The sequence below is a fragment of the Arachis stenosperma genome, chromosome 6 (assembly GCF_014773155.1).
Source record: "Arachis stenosperma cultivar V10309 chromosome 6, arast.V10309.gnm1.PFL2, whole genome shotgun sequence".
Classification (NCBI taxonomy): domain Eukaryota; kingdom Viridiplantae; phylum Streptophyta; class Magnoliopsida; order Fabales; family Fabaceae; genus Arachis; species Arachis stenosperma.
The window spans coordinates 52888068-52906486 of NC_080382.1; positions in this window are offsets into that span (position 1 = coordinate 52888068).

Consider the following 18419-nt stretch of genomic DNA (forward strand, 5'->3'; position numbering starts at 1 on the left):
TATAAAATCTTGAGTAATTACCCAAATCAGTCCCCAATGATTTTAGAATCAGACATTTTAGTCCCCAAGAAAAATTAATAGAGCAATGCTAGGAGGCTAGCAACATTTGTGATTGGTAGCCATCAACTAGTCATCAATGATGATTTGATGGTGTGAGATTGGTGTGAGATTTCATCCAATGGCTCACCTTTCTCTGCTGGTTACATGCTGGCCAAAATGCAATAAATTTGCTGGCCCCCTAGATTTTTCCAAATTAATATACAGATCAATCTCCAAAATTTTACTCCGGCAGACAAATCAGTCCCAGTTCATTTTCCGTCAGAATAATTACCCAGATCAGTCCACAAAGATTTTAAAAACGGACATTTTAGTCCCCAAGAAAAACTAATATACAAATAAATCCCTAACGTTTTTCTCTGTTAGACATAATAGTCCTCCGTCCAAAAATAAAATAAAATAAAATAAAATTATTATTATTATTATTAATTGCACAATAATATTGTACTATACTTTTTGTATTTTTTGGATAAAAACAATGATAAATTTATTCATTAAATTCTTATATATAAATATATATATATATAGTCACTCAATAATAATAATAATAATAATAATAATAATAATAATATTATTATTATTATTATTATTATTATTATTATTATTATTAAAATTATTAGAGAATTTTTAAATTCAAGGTTAAAACTATTTGATATTTTTGTATTTAATATAATCAAAAGATGTTCTACGTAAAAAAAAACATATATGTTTGTATTAAAAAATATTTATTAAAAAAAATATTTTAATTTGAATTTATATTAAATACATATTTTTTTAATACAAACATATTTTTTAAAATAGTACTTCTTTTGATTTTATTAAATACAAAAATATCAAATAATTTTAATTTTGAATTTCTTGTAAAATAATTTTTAATAATTTTATTTATTTATTATCATTATTATTATTATTATTATAATCTGTGTATTAATTTTTTTTAGGAATCGATCTGTATACTAATTTTTTTTTGGAACTAAAATGTTCGATTTTAAAATTTTAAAGGATTAATTTGGGTAATTACTCTAAAATCTTTTATTATTTAAATTATGTTATGATTTTATGTTTTGTATATTTAATTTATTCTAATGAGTTTATTAAAGTTTTTTTTATTCTACTACGGTATTTTTTCGGATTAATTTAATAATAAAATAAAATATATAAAATTTATCATAATTAAGAAAATTATTCTCCTCCGGTCCTCCTCAATAATCAATCAATATTGCATTATTATTTACCATCCAGTGCCCCATTGAAATTAACCAACCTAGTTCTTCATCCCCCTTCTGTTTGATCTTTGTAACTTCACTAACTTGTGATTGTGGCTCACATTTTTTTGCAAATGGAAAAAAGCATAGCGTAACACCATGGAAGGGAGGCTTGGCAAAAATATTCATTGCTATTCTATTTAGCCCAAAACGCAGATTGCGTTTGGAAATGGACGGTTTTTTTTTTCGTAGCCCAAACCGCAAATTGCATTTAGGAATGGATTTTTATTTTTTTGGAAACCCCAAAACGTAAATTATGTTTTTTGTGGGTCAAAAAATTTTTGGAAGCTGCACAATGCAACTTGCAATTTGAATAAAAAAATATTTTAAACAAGAGCCTTGCCTATAAATATGAAACGAGACTCATGTTAGTGTTCTCACTTCACTTCTACTTCTATTACTCTTTCTTCCATATTTGAATGATACATAGTGAGTTTTTTTTGCATTTAATAGTGTCAAAAAAATCAAATTAGGTGAAGTTGAAGTTATGGAAGGTATTGCACATATGCGAGTGTATTTTAACGGTGAGATTATACCAAACACACACGAAGGAGTGACTTTTGTATGTGAATGTCCATTTTCATTTGCTATTCCATGTACCATGAGTTTTGTAGAGTTGCAAAATGGTCTTTATGAGAACATACAAAGTCACATTTTGAAAAGGGTGAGCAATATTTTGTACCAAAATCCTGTACAAGTATTTGGTGGAATAATACAGTTTCAACTAATGTTCATCACTGACGACGCATGCATGCAGCGGATGTTCTATATTTATCAACAAACCCGATCTCATGTGCCAATGATAGAGTTGTACGTTGAGTTTGAACAGCATATGGGGATGGATGCGGTTGGCGACGATGTCAACGTTGATGAACTCGGGGATATAGATTGGGAAGAAGATAACAACGACAGTGAAGAGGAGTTTGAAGCCAACTATGAGGTCGATGACGAAAACGATGACGGAGACTTGGTAGGCAATCCAGCGGTACAGAATGAGACGGATGCGATTGAAAGCCGCACCCCTTTGGCGTTCCATCTTTTATGCGGACTCTGGATCTCGAAGCCATGCATGTCCCGGAATTTCCTGAGTATGCGGATATCGGTATGTTATCTTATGGTTATTAATTAAAGTTACCACTAACATTAATTTTATTTGCCTTGTACTAACAGGGGTTTCTTCATCGTAGGTGGAGGCAATGTTGCGGCAGAAGATGGCAAGTTTAGGGTCGGAATAGAATTTAGTTCCAGGGAGTCGATGATATCTGCAATTAAAAGCTACACTATTGATGACAAATCATCTTATTCTAGCTTTTCAAGCATTTTTCACTTGTTTCATTAGGTTTTATGCACTTTCTTGCATTGTAAGTAAGTAATTTAGAGTGGATTTGCATGGTTTGGTTAAATCAATCAACCATCCTTTATTTGACACAAAATCATAAGGTTTAAGCTAGCATTAAGTAATTTTTGACTGATTTATAAACCTTGTGAATTTGGTGATACTTTGATTGGTTGTTTTGATTAGTTGTAGGTAAAGAAATGATAAAAAAAAAAGAAAGAATGAACCTTAGAGCACGCTTTGGACCTTAGGCCACACTTTGGAAAGCGTGACCCAAGGCACAAAAGCGTGGCGTTCACTAAAGGAGCAAGGGTCAGTCACAAAGCGCTCAAGCATAGCGCTTTCTAGTTTAGCGCTGCGCTTTCTAATTTAGCGCTACAAAGATCAATCACAAGGCCAGCGCTCAAAGTGAAGAAAGCGCTACGTCAAATGTTTTCACTTTTTTATGGCTCTCCAACAAGAAAATCAAGGTGCCACACCAAACAAGGAAGCCAGCAAGATTTGAACCAAGCACATGGAGGAATGAAGAAGCGCTACTTCACAAGGGAATTGGCACAAGTGCATTCACCAAAGCTCAAAATGGGGAACAAGAGGAATGCAAGGAGGGGCGCTATGTGAACTTAGTTCATTTAGCACAATTAATTGAAGCTTGGCACAAGGAATTTGGTTCAAATTGGCTCCACCAAGGCTCGAAGAGGGAATCCCACTCAAGCATATAAGCGCTGCGTGAAATTACTTCACCGAGTGCTACACAACAAGGCCAAGGATTGAGCGCTGCGTTTTCTCTTTTCACCGAGCGCTTCCCTGGGAGGGGCCTTGGTCCAAAAAATTCAAGTAAATTCAATTCTTTACCAAAGTTGAAAAGCCCACTCCAAATTTTGAAGATCAAAAAAATAGAAAGTGTATAAATAGAAGTTAGTTTGATTTGTTTAGGACCATTTTTTCATTTTTTAGTTTTACACTTAGCTCATTTTTCATTAGTTTTAATTGAAAGCTCTAGAACTGAGATTGGATCTCAGTCTTGTTCTCTAGTCTTCATTTTACTCTTCCATCTTCTGTTTTTAATTTTGGATTGAGATTGAAGGAATTCTATTTTAATACTTGATCTGAAATTCATCTTGTTCTTCTTCTGCATAATTGAGGAATTGGATCTGAGTTTTATACACTGTTTTCATTTAAAATTCTTCTGCAATTTAGTTTCTATTTAATCAAGAGAAGAATTGAGATATAGATCTGCTTTCTAGTCTCATTGCTCTTTTTGGATCTTCAATTTCTATTAGAGAATCTCATAATTGAGCTCAGCTTCTTCTTGTTTTGCTTCTTCAAGTAATTTTCGCTTCTGTGTGAAATTGAACTAAACTTCTTTTCTTCATAGCTTACTGATTCACTTTAGCTTGCACTTTTCTTGCTTAATTTTGAATCTCAGCTCCCAAATCCCTTTAAGCTTTCAGAAATTTAAGTTTTACAGCAATTTAGATTCAGTAGTTTACATTTCTTGTACTTTAAGCTTCAGCCATTTACATTTCTTGCAATCTAAGTTTCAGTCATTTACATTACTTGCACTTTAAGATTCAGCTCTTTTACTTCTTCTACTCCTTAATTTATTGTCAATTCTCCCTCTCCCTTTTAATTTCATGCAATTTAGCTTTTGTTTATCACAATTCACTCAAATCATCACTTATTTGCTTGACTAAATCAACCATCTAACTAAAATTGCTCAATCCTTCAATCCCTGTGGGATCGACCTCACTCATGTGAGTAATTACAACTTGATGCGACCTGGTACACTTGTCGGTGAGTTTTTTGTTGGATCGTTTTCCACACATCAAGTTTTTGGTGCCGTTGCCGGGGATTGAATTAGATTAACAATGATTAAGTAAGGTGGTGGTCTAGATTAAGCACTATTTCTTTGTTTTTCTTTGTTTTTAACTAACACACTAACTGTTTGAATTTTTGCTTAAGCTAACCATAACCTCACTCTAGCAATAGAGTGAAATGTTCCTGGTTCTTCTGGTTTTGTGTGTTTCTTATTGTTTTGTTTGTATGACAGAGACAAGAAGAGAGATCCCCAATTCTTGTGATCAAGACGAGAGGACTCTCAAGAGATTGAGAAGAGAAGAAAGAGGGAAGAATGTTGTTGGAGAGGAAGAAGCTTCTGAAGAAGAATATCAAGAAATGGAAGGGAATCCTTCTAATTCTAACCCACCAGAAGGAATGGCCAACAACAATCCACCTCAGAGAAGAGTTTTGGCTTCCTACAAGTTTGCAAATCCAAGGCATTGTGGGAGTAGCATCCTTACTCCCAATGTCAATGCAAATAACTTTGAATTGAAGCCACAGCTCATTACTTTGGTACAAAACAACTGCTCCTATGGAGGAGGCCCACTTAAAGATCCAAATCAACACTTATCCACTTTTCTAAGGATTTGTGACACTGTCAAAACCAATGGTGTGCATCCGGATATTTACAAGCTGTTGCTATTTTCATTCTCCCTCAGAGACAAAGCTACTCAATGGTTGGAGACATTTCCAAGAGAGAGCATCAACAATTGGGAAGATCTAGTGAGCAAATTCCTAGCCAAGTTCTATCCTTCTCAAAGGATCATCAGACTCAAAACAGAGGTCCAGACATTCACTCAGATGGATGGAGAGTCACTGTATGAGGCATAGGAGAGGTACAAAGCTTTACTCAGGAAGTGTCTACCAGATATGTTCAATAAATGGGATAAGCTTCAAAACTTCTATGAAGGACTGACCTTGAGAGCTCAAGAGGCACTTGATTACTCAGCAGGAGGATCATTACAACTAATGAAGACAGCTGAGGAGGCTCAAAATCTCATTGACACTGTAACAAACAACCAATACTTCTATGGTCATCAGAGGCAATGCCAACCAGCTCAAAGGAAATGTGTAATGGAGTTGGAAGGTGTGGACACTACTCTAGCTCAATACAAGGTGATGCAGCAGCAAATTCAACAATAATTTGAGCAGATGGCCAAGAGGATTGATGGCCTCCAAGTTACAGTAGTGAATACAAGCCAACTATCATCCACATGGGGACAAAATGAGGAAAATTGTGAAGATCAACAGCAGGAACAAGTAAACTACATGCACAACCAAGGCTCCAGCCATAATGAATTCCATGGAGACACATATAACCCCTCTTTGAAGAACCATCCCAACTTGAGATGGGGAGACAACCAGAGTCAAAACCAGTAGCCATGGCAAAGAAATTCAACCCAAAACAACTCAAGAAACACCAGCCACAATAACTAGCAAACCACTAACAACAATCCATATAGAAAACCCCAAAATAACCACCTAATTCTAACTATTATCCACCTAATAACTCAGCCACTAACCAAAACAACCATCATCCAGCCTCAACATTCCATAACCAACCACAAATACCACAAGATGCTCAAAGGATCACTAATCTGGAGATACTGATGGAAAAGATGATGAAGCATCAGGAGATGACAAGCAAGAATCATGAAGCTTCAATGAGAAACTTAGAGAGGCAGATTGGACAACTGTCCAAACAAGCAGTGATTGAAAGGCCAACAAGCTCAGTCCCAAGTGACACCATTCCAAATCCTAAAAAAGAGTGCAAAGCTATTTAATTAAGGAGTGGAAGGACTTTGGTGAATAACAAAGAAGCCAACAAGAAGCTTATGGGCAATGACAAAAGGCCAACTGAGGAAGATAAAGCCAGCAGCAAAGATGAAGCTATACCTAACAAGAAAGATCAAGAGAAGCCTAAAGAGAAAGATGAGCAGCCACAAGATTCAAGGAAAGGGAAGCAAGTAATGGAGGAACCACCTCAAGGACAGAAATAGTTGGAGAAGGCTCACACACCCCCCTTGCCATATCCTCAAAGGTTTAACAAGGAGACCAAGGATCAACACTTTCCCAAATTCCTTGAAGTCTTCAAGAAGTTGGAGATTAATATTCCCCTGGCTGAAGCATTAGAGCAGATGCCTCTATGCAAAGTTCTTGAAAGAGCTTATCAATAAAAAGAGAAGTTGGCATGAGAAGGTAACCGTAATGCTCACTGAAGAATGCAGTGCAGTAATTCAAAGGAGTATTCCACCAAAGCTTAAAGATCCAGGGAGTTTTGTGGTTTCATGCACCATAGGCAAGATGCTACTAAATAAAGCTCTCTGTGATCTCGGTGCTAGTATCAATTTAATGCCGCTCTCAATGATGAGGAAGCTTGCCATAGAATAACTCAAACCTACCAGGATGTCACTAGTAATGGCTGATAGATCAATCAAGATACCCAATGGAATTGTGGAAAATCTATTAGTAAAGGTTGGAGAGTTTATCTTCCCTGCAGACTTTGTGATCTTGGATACAGAAGAAGAAGGGAACAACTCCATTATTTTGGAAAGACCGTTTCTAGCCATAGCAAGAGCTATTATTGATATGGAAAAGGGAGAAATGATCTTCAGGGTGCACAATGAGCAAATGGTCATCAATGTTTTCAAATCAATGCAATATCTCCCTGAGCAAGAGGATTACATGAGAGTAGATATGATAGAAATTTTGGTGGAGAAAATGTTGGAAGCCAATCATCATGAGCAACAAGAAGAAGAAGGGGAAGAAGATCAAGAGACAATGGAAGCAGAAGTAGCTGAAATTTTCATTGAGAAAGAGGTGAAACAAGACAAAACAGAAGAGGTGCCAAAACAATAGTTAAAGCCCTTACCTATTCATCTCAAATATGCATTCCTTGGCACAGCAGATAGTTTTCCAGTGATCATCAACTCTTCTCTGACTGAAGAAGAAGAAGGAAAGCTCCTTAATGTACTAAAGGCTCACAAAGATGCATTAGGATGGACCATTGATGACCTAAAAGGCATTAGCCCTGCAGTGTGTATGCATAAGATTCTTTTGGAAGACAATTCCAAACAAGTGGTTCAACCTCAGAGGAGGCTAAACCCCACCATGAAGGAAGTTGTTAAAAAAGAAGTAATAAAGTTATGGAATGCAAGGATCATCTATCCTATCTCTGACAGCCCATGGATAAGCCCAGTTCAAGTGGTACCAAAGAAAGGTGGAATGACAGTTATTGTTAATGAGAATAATGAACGCATTCCCACAAGAACTGTGACAGGATGGAGGATGTGTATTGACTATAGGAGGCTGAATGATGCCATACGCAAGGATCACTTTCCTCTCCCTTTCATTGACCAAATGCTTGAAAGGCTAGCTGGCCATGCATATTACTGCTTCCTTGATGGGTATTCTGGCTATAATCAAATAGTGGTTGACCCCATGGATCAAGAGAAGACATCTTTCACATGTCTTTTTGAAGTTTTCACATACAGAAGGATGCCATTCAAATTGTGTAATGCTCCAGCAATATTTCAAAGATTCATGCTATCAATCTTCTCAAATATGGTAGAAAAATTTATTGAAGTTTTCATGGATGATTTCTCTATTTTTGATGACACTTTTAATGCTTGCTTGCATCATCTTACCCTAGTCTTGAAACGGTGCCAAGAAACCAATTTGGTTCTAAATTGGGAGAAATGCCATTTTATGGTACCTGAAGGGATTGTTCTTGGTCACAAAGTTTCAAGAAAAGGGATAGAAGCTGACAAGGCAAAGGTAGAAATCATAGAGAAACTCCCTCCACCAACTAATGTGAAAGCTGTTAGAAGTTTCTTAGGACATGCTAGATTTTATAGAAGATTTATCAAGGATTTTTCAAAAATAGCCAAACCATTAAGCAATTTGCTAATGGTTGACAATCCTTTTGTTTTTTATGAAAGCTGTCAGCATGCCTTTGAAACTTTAAAAACCAAACTCACAACTGTACCAATCATCACACCTCCAGATTAGGGATTACCTTTTGAACTCATGTGTGATGCAAGTGACATTGCAATTGGTGCTGTGTTGGGACAAAGAAATGGAAATTTACACCATGTCATCTACTATGCAAGCAAAGTATTGAATGAAGCTCAGAAAAATTACACCACAACAGAGAAGGAATTATTGGATGTGGTTTATGCATTTGATAAGTTTAGATCATACTTGATTGGATCCAAGATTGTAGTTTATTCTGACCATGCTGCCCTTAAGTATTTGATGTCAAAACAGGATGCCAAACCAAGACTTATCAGATGGATATTACTTCTACAAGAGTTTGACATTGAAATAAAGGACAGGAAGGGTAGTGAGAATCAAGTTGCTGATCATCTATCAAGATTTCCACAAGAAATAAATCAAGAAGCCTCACATCCAGTGAATGAAAGCTTTCCAGATGAACATCTCTTACAGATTCAACAAGCCCCTTGGTTTGCAGACATTGCAAACTATAAGGTTGGAAGAAAGATTTCCAAGGAATTCACCAAGCAGCAGGTACAGAAGCTACTTAATGAAGCAAAGAAATTCTTATGGGATGAACCATTCTTGTTTAAGAGATGCCCAGTTGGAATGATTAGGAAATGTGTTCCTGAAGGAGAGATGAGAAACATACTATGGCATTGTCATGGATCAGCCTATGGTGGATATTTTGGGCCTGAAAGAACAGTAGCCAAAGTGCTTCAAAGTGGATTTTATTAGCCAACCATCTTTAAAGATGCCAGAGAGTTTGTTCATCAATGTAATGAATGCCAAAGAGCTGGAGGATTGACAAGAAGGAATGAGATGCCTCAGAACACATCCTAGAAATGGAGCTATTTGATCTTTAGGGCATTGATTTCATGGGCCCGTTTTCTCCCTCTTATTCTTTCAAGTACATTTTGGTAGCAGTGGAGTATGTCTCAAAGTGGGTGGAAGCTATAGCCACTACCACATGTGATGCACAAATTGTCCTTCGATTCCTTAAGAAGCACATTTTTACTAGATATGGAGTGCCTAAGGGTCTTGTCAGTGATGGTGGTGGTCATTTTTGCAACAAACAAATGGAGAAGCTACTTCACAAGTATGGGGTAATACATAAAGTAGCCACACCTTATCACCCACAGACCAATGGCCAGGTAGAACTTCAAAATAGGGAGTTGAAGAGGATTTTGGAGAAGACTGTGGGAGCTACCAGAAAGGATTGGGCCAGAAACCTAGAAGATGCACTCTGGGCATACAGGACAGTATTCAAAACTCCTATTGGAAAGTCCCCCTTTCAGCTATTGTATGGCAAATCTTGTCACCTCGCTGTAGAGCTTGAACATAAAGCTTCTTGGGCCACTAAACTCTTCAACCTTGATTCTCAGGCAGCAGGAGAAAAGAGGCTGCTACAACTAAATGAGTTGGATGAGTTTAGGCTAGAAGCCTATGAAAATGCTAAGATATACAAGAAAAAGGCTAAGAGGTGGCATGACAAAAAGATCTCAAAGAAGGAGTTCAAATCAGGACAGCAAGTACTCTTATATAACTCCAAGCTTAAGGTTTTCCATGGAAAGCTCAAATCCAAATGGACTGGTCCCTACTTGGTGACAAAGGTTCTTCCTTATGGAAGCCTTAAATTGCTAGATGAAGCAACAAAGAGTCATTTCACAGCAAACGGTCACAGGGCAAAGCCTTACTTAGGAGGTCAACGGGACAAGGAAAATGAGGTTCAAAACCTAAGCTAAGCGAGAATGAAAGATGTCAAGCTAATGACAATAAAGGAGTGCTTGTTGGGAGGCAACCCAACCTGAGGTAGTTCTCTTTTCATAGCTAGTTGGTGGACGAAATTGTTATTCATGTGTTATTCCATTTTGCAAAATTCATTGCTTTTCATTCCCTGGTAATGGCGCCAAAAACATGATGCCAATACCATGGTTCACAACTTCGTTCAACTTAACCAGCAAGTGTACTGGGTCATCCAAGTAATACCTTACGTGAGTAAGGGTCGATCCCACGGAGATTGTTGGTATGAAGCAAGCTATGGTCACCTTGTAAATCTCAGTTAGGCAGATTAAATTGGTTTTGGGTTTCAAAAATTAATAATAAATAGAAAATAAAGAGGGATATAAATACTTATGTAAATCAATAGTGGGAATTTCAGATAGGCGTGTGGAAATGCTATGCTCCTCTTGAATCTCTACTTTCTCATTGCTTTCATCCAGTCCTTCTTACTCCTTTCCATGGCAAGCTGTATGTAGGGCATCACCATCATCAATGGCTACTTTTAATCCTCTCGGGAAAATGGTCCTATGCGCTGTCACTGCACGGCTAATCGTCTGGAGGCATCACCTTTGTTGATAGCTACATCCCATCCTCTCAGTGAAAATGGTCCAAATGCTCTGTCACAGCACGGCTAATCATCTGTCGGTTCTCAATCAGGTTGGAGTAGAATCCATTGATTCTTTTGCGTTTCTCACTAACACCCAGCCTTCAGGAGTTTGAAGCTCGTCACAGTCATTCAATACCGGAATCCTACTCGGAATACCACAGACAAGGTTAGACTTTCCGGATTCCCAGGATCCTACTCAGAATACCACAGACAAGGTTAGACTTTCCGGATCCCCATGAATGCCGCCATCTATCTAGCTTATACCACAAAGATTCTGTTGGGGAATCTAAGAGATATGCGCCCGGCCTAAGGTAGAACGGAAGTGGTTGTTAATCACGCGCGTTCATAGGTGAGAATGATGATGAGTGTCACGGATCATCACATTCATCAAATGTTGTGCAACGTATATCTTGGAATAAGAATAAAAGAGAATTGAATGAAAAGTAATAGTAATTGTATTGAAACTTGAGGTACAGCAGAGCTCCACACCCTTAATCTATGGTGTGTAGAAACTCCACCGTTGAAAATACATAAGTGAAAGGTTCAGGCATGGCCGAATGGCCAGCCCCCATGATCTGAGAACTAATCGTCCCCAGATGCTCTTCAGATCTAAAGTGATCAAAAGATGTCTAATACAATAGTTAAATGTCCTATATATACTAGACTAGCTACTAGGGGTTACATGAGTAAGTAATTGATGCATAAATCCACTTCCGGGGCCCACTTGGTGTATGCTTGGGCTGAGCTTGATCTATCCACGAGCTGAGGCTTTTCTTGGAGTTGAACTCCAAGTTATGACGTGTTTTGGGCGTTCAACTCCGGATCATGACGTTTTTCTGGCGTTTAACTCCAGACAGCAGCATGTACTTGGCGTTCAACGCCAAGTTACGTCGTCAATTTCTGAATAAAGTATGAACTATTATATATTGCTGGAAAGCTATGGATGTCTACTTTCCAACGCCGTTGAGAGCGCGCCATTTGGAGTTCTGTAGATCCAGAAAATCCATTTCGAGTGCAGGAAGGTCAGATTCCAACAGCATCAGCAGTCCTTTTATCAGCCTTTTTCAGAGTTTTGCTCAAGTCCCTCAATTTCAGCCAGAATTTACCTGAAATCACAGAAAAACACACAAACTCATAGTAAAGTCCAGAAATGTGAATTTAACATAAAAACTAATGAAAACATCCCTAAAAGTAGCTTAAACTTACTAAAAACTACCTAAAAACAATGCCAAAAAGCGTATAAATTATCCGCTCATCACAACACCAAACTTAAATTGTTGCTTGTCTCCAAGCAACTGAAAATCAAATAGGATAAAAGAAGAGAATATACTATGAATTCCAGAATATCAATGAATATTAATTATAATTAGATGAGCGGGACTTGTAGCTTTTTGCTTCTGAACAGTTTTGGTATCTCACTTTTTCCTTTGAAGTTCTGAATGATTGGCTTCTTTAGGAACTTAGAATTTTGGATAGTGTTATTGAATTTCCTAGTTAAGCATGTTGATTCTTGAACACAGCTACTTATGAGTCTTGGCTGTGGCCCTAAGCATTTTGTTTTCCAGTATTACCACCGGATACATAAATGCCACAGACACATAACTAGGTGAACCTTTTCAGATTGTGACTTAGCTTTGCTAGAGTCCCCAGTTAGTGGTGTCCAGAGCTCTTAAGCACACTCTTTTGCTTTGGATCACGACTTTAACCACTCAGTCTCAAGCTTTTCACTTGGACCTTCATGACACAAGCACATGGTTAGGGACAGCTTGTTTTAGCCGCTTAGGCCTGGATTTTATTTCCTTGGGCCCTCCTATCCATTGATGCTCAAAGCCTTGGATCCTTTTTACCCTTGCCTTTTGGTTTTAAGGGCTATTGGCTTTTTCTGCTTGCTTTTTCTTTTTCTTTCTATTTTTTTCGCCATTTTTTTCGCAAGCTTCTTCTTTTGCACTGCTTTTTCTTGCTTCAAGAATCAATTTCATGATTTTTTAGATCATCAATAACATTTCTCTTTGTTCATCATTCTTTCAAGAGCCAACAGTTTTAACATTCATAAACAACAAGATCAAAATTATGCACTGTTCAAGCATTCATTCAGAAAACAAAAAGTATTGTCACCACATCAATATAATTAAACTAAATTCAAGGATAAATTCGACATTTATGTACTTCTTGTTCTTTTGAATTAAAACATTTTTCATTTAAGAGAGGTGAAGGATTAATGGATTTTATTCATAGCTTTAAGGCATGGTTACATACTAATGATCATGAAGGAAAGACACAAAACATAGATAAACACAACATTAAAAATCGAAAACAGAAAAAAATAAAGAACAAGGAATGAATCCACCTTTAGTGGCGTCTTCTTCTTGAAGGACCGATGATGTTCTTAAGCTCTTCTATGTCCCTTCCTTGCCTTTGTTGCTCCTCCCTCATTGCTCTTTGATCTTCTCTTATTTCTTGGAGAATGATGGAGTGCTCCTGATGTTCCACCCTTAATTGTTCCACATTGTGGTTCAAATCTTCTAAAGAAGTGTTGAGTTGCTCCCAATAGTTGTTGGGAGGAAAGTGCATCCCTTGAGGCATCTCAGGGACTTCTTGATGATGAGCTTCCTCATGCATCTCTTGAGAACCGTGAAGGATCTCTCTTGCTTGCTCCATCCTCTTCTTGGTGATGGGCTTATCCTCTTCAATGAAGATGTCTCCTTCTATGATAACTCCAGCTGAGTAACATAGATGGCAAATAAGGTGAGGAAAAGCTAGCCGTGCCATGGGTGAGGGCTTGTCGGCTATTTTGTAGATTTCATTGGAGATGACCTCATGAACTTCTACTTCCTCTCCAATCATGATGCCATGAATCATGATGGCCCGATCCACAGTAACTTCAGATCGGTTGCTAGTGGGAATGATGGAGCGTTGAATGAACTCCAACCATCCTCTAGCTATAGGCTTGAGATCCAGTCTTCTTAGTTGGACTGGTTTGCCTTTGGAGTCTCTCTTCCATTGAGCTCCTTCCACACATATGTCCATAAGGACTTGGTCCAACCTTTGATTAAAGTTGACCCTTCTAGTGTAGGGGCGTTCATCTCCTTGCATCATGGGCAAGTGAAACGCCAACCTCACATTTTCTGGACTAAAATCTAAGTATTTCCCCCGAACCATTGTGAGATAATTCTTTGGACTCGGGTTCATACTTTGATCATGGTTTCTAGTGATCCATGCATTGGCATAGAACTCTTGAACTATTAAGATTCCGACTTGTTGCATGGGGTTGGTTAGGACTTCCCAACCTCTTCTTCGGATTTCATGTCGGATTTTCGGATACTCATTTTTCTTGAGCTTGAAAGGGACCTCGGGGATCACCTTCTTCTTTGCCACAACATCATAGAAGTGGTTTTGATGGCTCTTGGAGATGAATCTTTCCATCTCCCATGACTCGGAGGTGGAAGCTTTTGTCTTCCCTTTTCCTTTTCTAGAGGATTCTCCGGCCTTAGGTGCCATTGATGGTAATGGAAAAACAAAAAGCTTATGCTTTTACCACACCAAACTTAAAATATTGCTCGCCCTCGAGCAAGAGAAGAAATAAGAGAAGAAGAAGAAGAAGAGAATATGGTAGAAAAGGAGAGATGTAGGTTCGGCCAAGTGGGAGAAGATGGGGTTATGTTGTGTGAAAATGAAGTAGAATGGAAGGGTATTTATAGGGAGATGGGGAAGTGTATGTTCGGCCATTTAGGGTGGGAATGGGTGGGAAAATGGTTTTGAATTTTTGAAGGTAGGTGGGGTTTATGGGGAAGAGTGGATGGATGTGAGTGGTGAAGGGGGTAATTGGGAAGAGGAATTGAGGTGATTGGTGAAGAGTGTTGGGAAGTGTGACATGGGGAAGAGTAATCACAAAAACTAGGATTAGGAGGTAAGGTGGGAATATGGTAGGTGGGGATCCTGTGGGGTCCACAGATCCTGAGGTGATCCTGTGGGCTCCACAGATCCTGAGGTGTCAAGGAATTCCATCCCTGCACCAAATAGGCATGTAAAATGCCTTCGTGCACCATTCTGGCGTTCAAACGCCCATTAGTGCATGTTCTGGGCGTTCAACGCCCACATGTAACATGTTTCTGGCGTTGAACGCCAGTTTCATGCTTGTTACTGGCATTCAGCGCCAGCTTTTCCTTTCTAGGCACATTCCTGGTGTTCAGCACCAGAATGTTGCTTGTTTCTGGCGTTCAGCGCCAAAATGATGCTCTGTTCTGGCGTTGAACGCCGGCCAGATGCATCTTACTGGCGTTGAACGCCAGCCTGTGCTTCCTCCAGGGTGTGATTTTTTTTCTTCTACTGTTTTTGATTCTGTTTTTAATTTTTTTGATTTTTTCGTGACTCCTCATGATCATGTACCTAATAAAACACAAAATAACAATAAAATAAAATAAAATAAAAATTAGATAAATAAAATTGGGTTGCCTCCCAACAAGCGCTTCTTTAATGTCAATAGCTTGACAGTGGCTCTCATGGAGCCACAAGGTGGTAAGGTCAATGTTGTATAGTCCCAACACCAAACTTAGAGTTTGGGTATGGGGTCTTAACACCAAACTTAGAGTTTGGTTATGGCCTCCCAACACCAAACTTAGAGTTTGACTGTGGGGGCTCTTCTTGACTCTGAACTGAGAGAAGCTCTTCATGATTACTCTCTTTTGTCACAGAGGGATGGCCATGTGCCTTAAACACAAGGTAGTCCCCATTCAATTGAAGGACTAATTCACCTCTGTTGACATCTATCACAGCTCCTGCTGTGGCTAGGAAAGGTCTTCCAAGGATGATGCAATCATCCTCTTCCTTCCTAGTGTCTAAGATTATGAAATCAGCAGGGATGTAAAGGCCTTCAACCTTTACTAACACGTCCTCTACTATTCCATAAGCTTGTCTCAATGACTTGTCAGCCAATTGTAATGAGAACAAGGCAGGTTGTACCTCAATGATCCCCAGCTTCTCCATTACTGAGAGTGGCATAAGATTTATCCCTGACCCCAGATCACACAGAGCTTTTTCAAAGGTCATGGTGCCTATGGTACAAGGTATTAAGAACTTGCCAGGATCTTGTTTCTTTTGAGGTAGAATTTGCTGAATCCAGGTATCCAGTTCACTAATGAGCAAGGGAGGTTCACTTTCCCAAGTCTCATTACCAAACAACTTGGCATTCAGCTTCATGATAGCTCCTAAATATTGAGCAACTTGCTCTCCAGTTACATCTTCATCCTCTTCAGAGGAAGAATAGTCTTCAGAGCTCATGAATGGCAGAAGGAGATTTAATGGAATCTCTATGGTCTCTATATGAGCCTCAGATTCCTTTGGATCCTTAATAGGAAACTCCTTCTTGCTTGAGGGACGTCCCAAGAGGTCTTCCTCACTAGGATTTTCGTCCTCCTCCTCCCTTGTGCATTCGGCCACATTGATTATATCAATGGCCTTGCATTCTCCTTTTGGATTCTCTTCTGTATTGCTTGGGAGAATACTGGGAGGAGTTTCAATGACTTTCTTACTCAGCTGGCCCACTTGTGCCTCCAGATTTCTAATGGAGGATCTTGTTTCACTCATGAAACTGAAAGTGGCCTTTGACAGATCAGAGACTATATTGGCTAAATTAGAAGTGTTTTGTTCAGAATTCTCTGTCTGTTGCTGAGAAGATGATGGATATGGCTTGCTATTGCTCAGCCTATTGCGTCCACCATTGTTAAAGCCTTGTTGAGGCTTTTGTTGATCCTTCCATGAGAAATTTGGATGATTTCTCCATGATGAGTTATAGGTGTTTCCATAAGGTTCACCCATGTAATTAACCTCTGCCATGGCAGGGTTCTCAAGATCATAAGCTTCTTCAGAAGCTGCCTCTCTAGTACTGTTGGATGCATGTTGCCATCCATTCAGATTTTGAGAGATCATGTTGATCTGTTGAGTCAACACTTTGTTCTGAGCCAATATGGCATTCAGAGCATCAATTTCAAGAACTCTTTTCTTCTGAGGTATCCCATTATTCACGGAATTCCTCTCAGAAGTGTACATGAATTGGTTGTTTGCAACCATGTCAATGAGTTCTTGAGCCTCTTCAGGCGTTTTCTTTAGGTGAATAGATCCACCTGCAGAATGATCCAATGACATTTTCGAAAATTCAGATAGACCATAATAGAATATATCTAATATGGTCCATTCTGAAAACATGTCAGATGGACATCTTTTGGTCAGCTGCTTGTATCTTTCCCAGGCTTCATAGAGGGATTCACCATCTTTTTGTTTGAAGGTTTGAACATCCACTCTCAGCTTGCTCAGCTTTTGAGGAGGAAAGAATTTACCAAGAAGGCAGTGACCAGCTTATCCCAGGAGTCCAGGCTATCCTTAGGTTGTGAATCCAACCATATTCTAGCTCTGTCTCTTACAACAAAAGGGAAAAGCATGAGTCTGTAGACTTCAGGATCAACTCCATTCGTCTTTACAGTCTTGCAGATCTGCAAGAACTCAGTTAAAAACTGATAAGGATCTTCAGATGGAAGTCCATAAAACTTGCAGTTTTGTTGCATCAAGGCAACTAGCTGAGATTTCAGCTCAAAGTTATTGGCTCCAATGGCAGGAATGGAGATGCTTCTTCCATCAAATTTGGACGTTGGCTTTGTGAAGTCACCAAGCATTCTCCTTGCATTATTATTATTTTCGGCTGCCATCTCCTTCTCTTGTTCAAAAATTTCTGAAAGGTTGTTTCTAGATTGTTGTAACTTAGCTTCTCTTAATTTTCTCTTCAGGGTCCTTTCAGGTTCTGGATCAATTTCAACAAGAGTGCCTTTATCCTTGTTCCTGCTCATATGAAAGAGAAGAAAACAAGAACAGAAAGAGGAATCCTCTATGTCACAGTATAGAGATTCCTTCATGTTAGTAGAAGAAGAAAGGGAAGGAGAGTGAAGAAGAATGGGTTCGGATATTTAGATGAAGAGAGGTGAAGAGAAGTGTTAGTAATTAAATAATTAAATAGAATAAGAAGAGAGAGGAGAAATTTCGAAAATAATTTTGAAAAAGGGGTTAGTAATTTTCGAAAATTAAAGATAAATTAAAATTAAAATTAAAATTTGAAACAATTAATTAATTAAAAAGAATTTTTGAAAAAGGGGTAAGATATTTTCGAAAATTAGAGAGGGAAAAGTAGTTAAGTGGTTTTGAAAAAGATAAGAAACAAACAAAAAGTTAGTTAGTTGATTGAAAAAGATATTGAAATTAAATTTTAAAAAATAAGAAAATAAGAAGTTAGATAAGATATTTTGAAATCACATTTTGAAAAAGATAATATTTTTGAAAAAGATAAGATAAAAGATAAAAAGATCTAATTTTTAAAATGACTTAACTAACAAGAAACTACAAGATAAGATTCTAGAACTTAAAGATTGAACCTTTCTTAACAAGAAAGTAATAAACTTCAAATTTTTGAACCAATCACATTAATTGTTAGCTAATTTTCGAAAATTTGATATAAAGATAAGAAAAAGATTTTGAAAAAAAATAATTTTTAAAA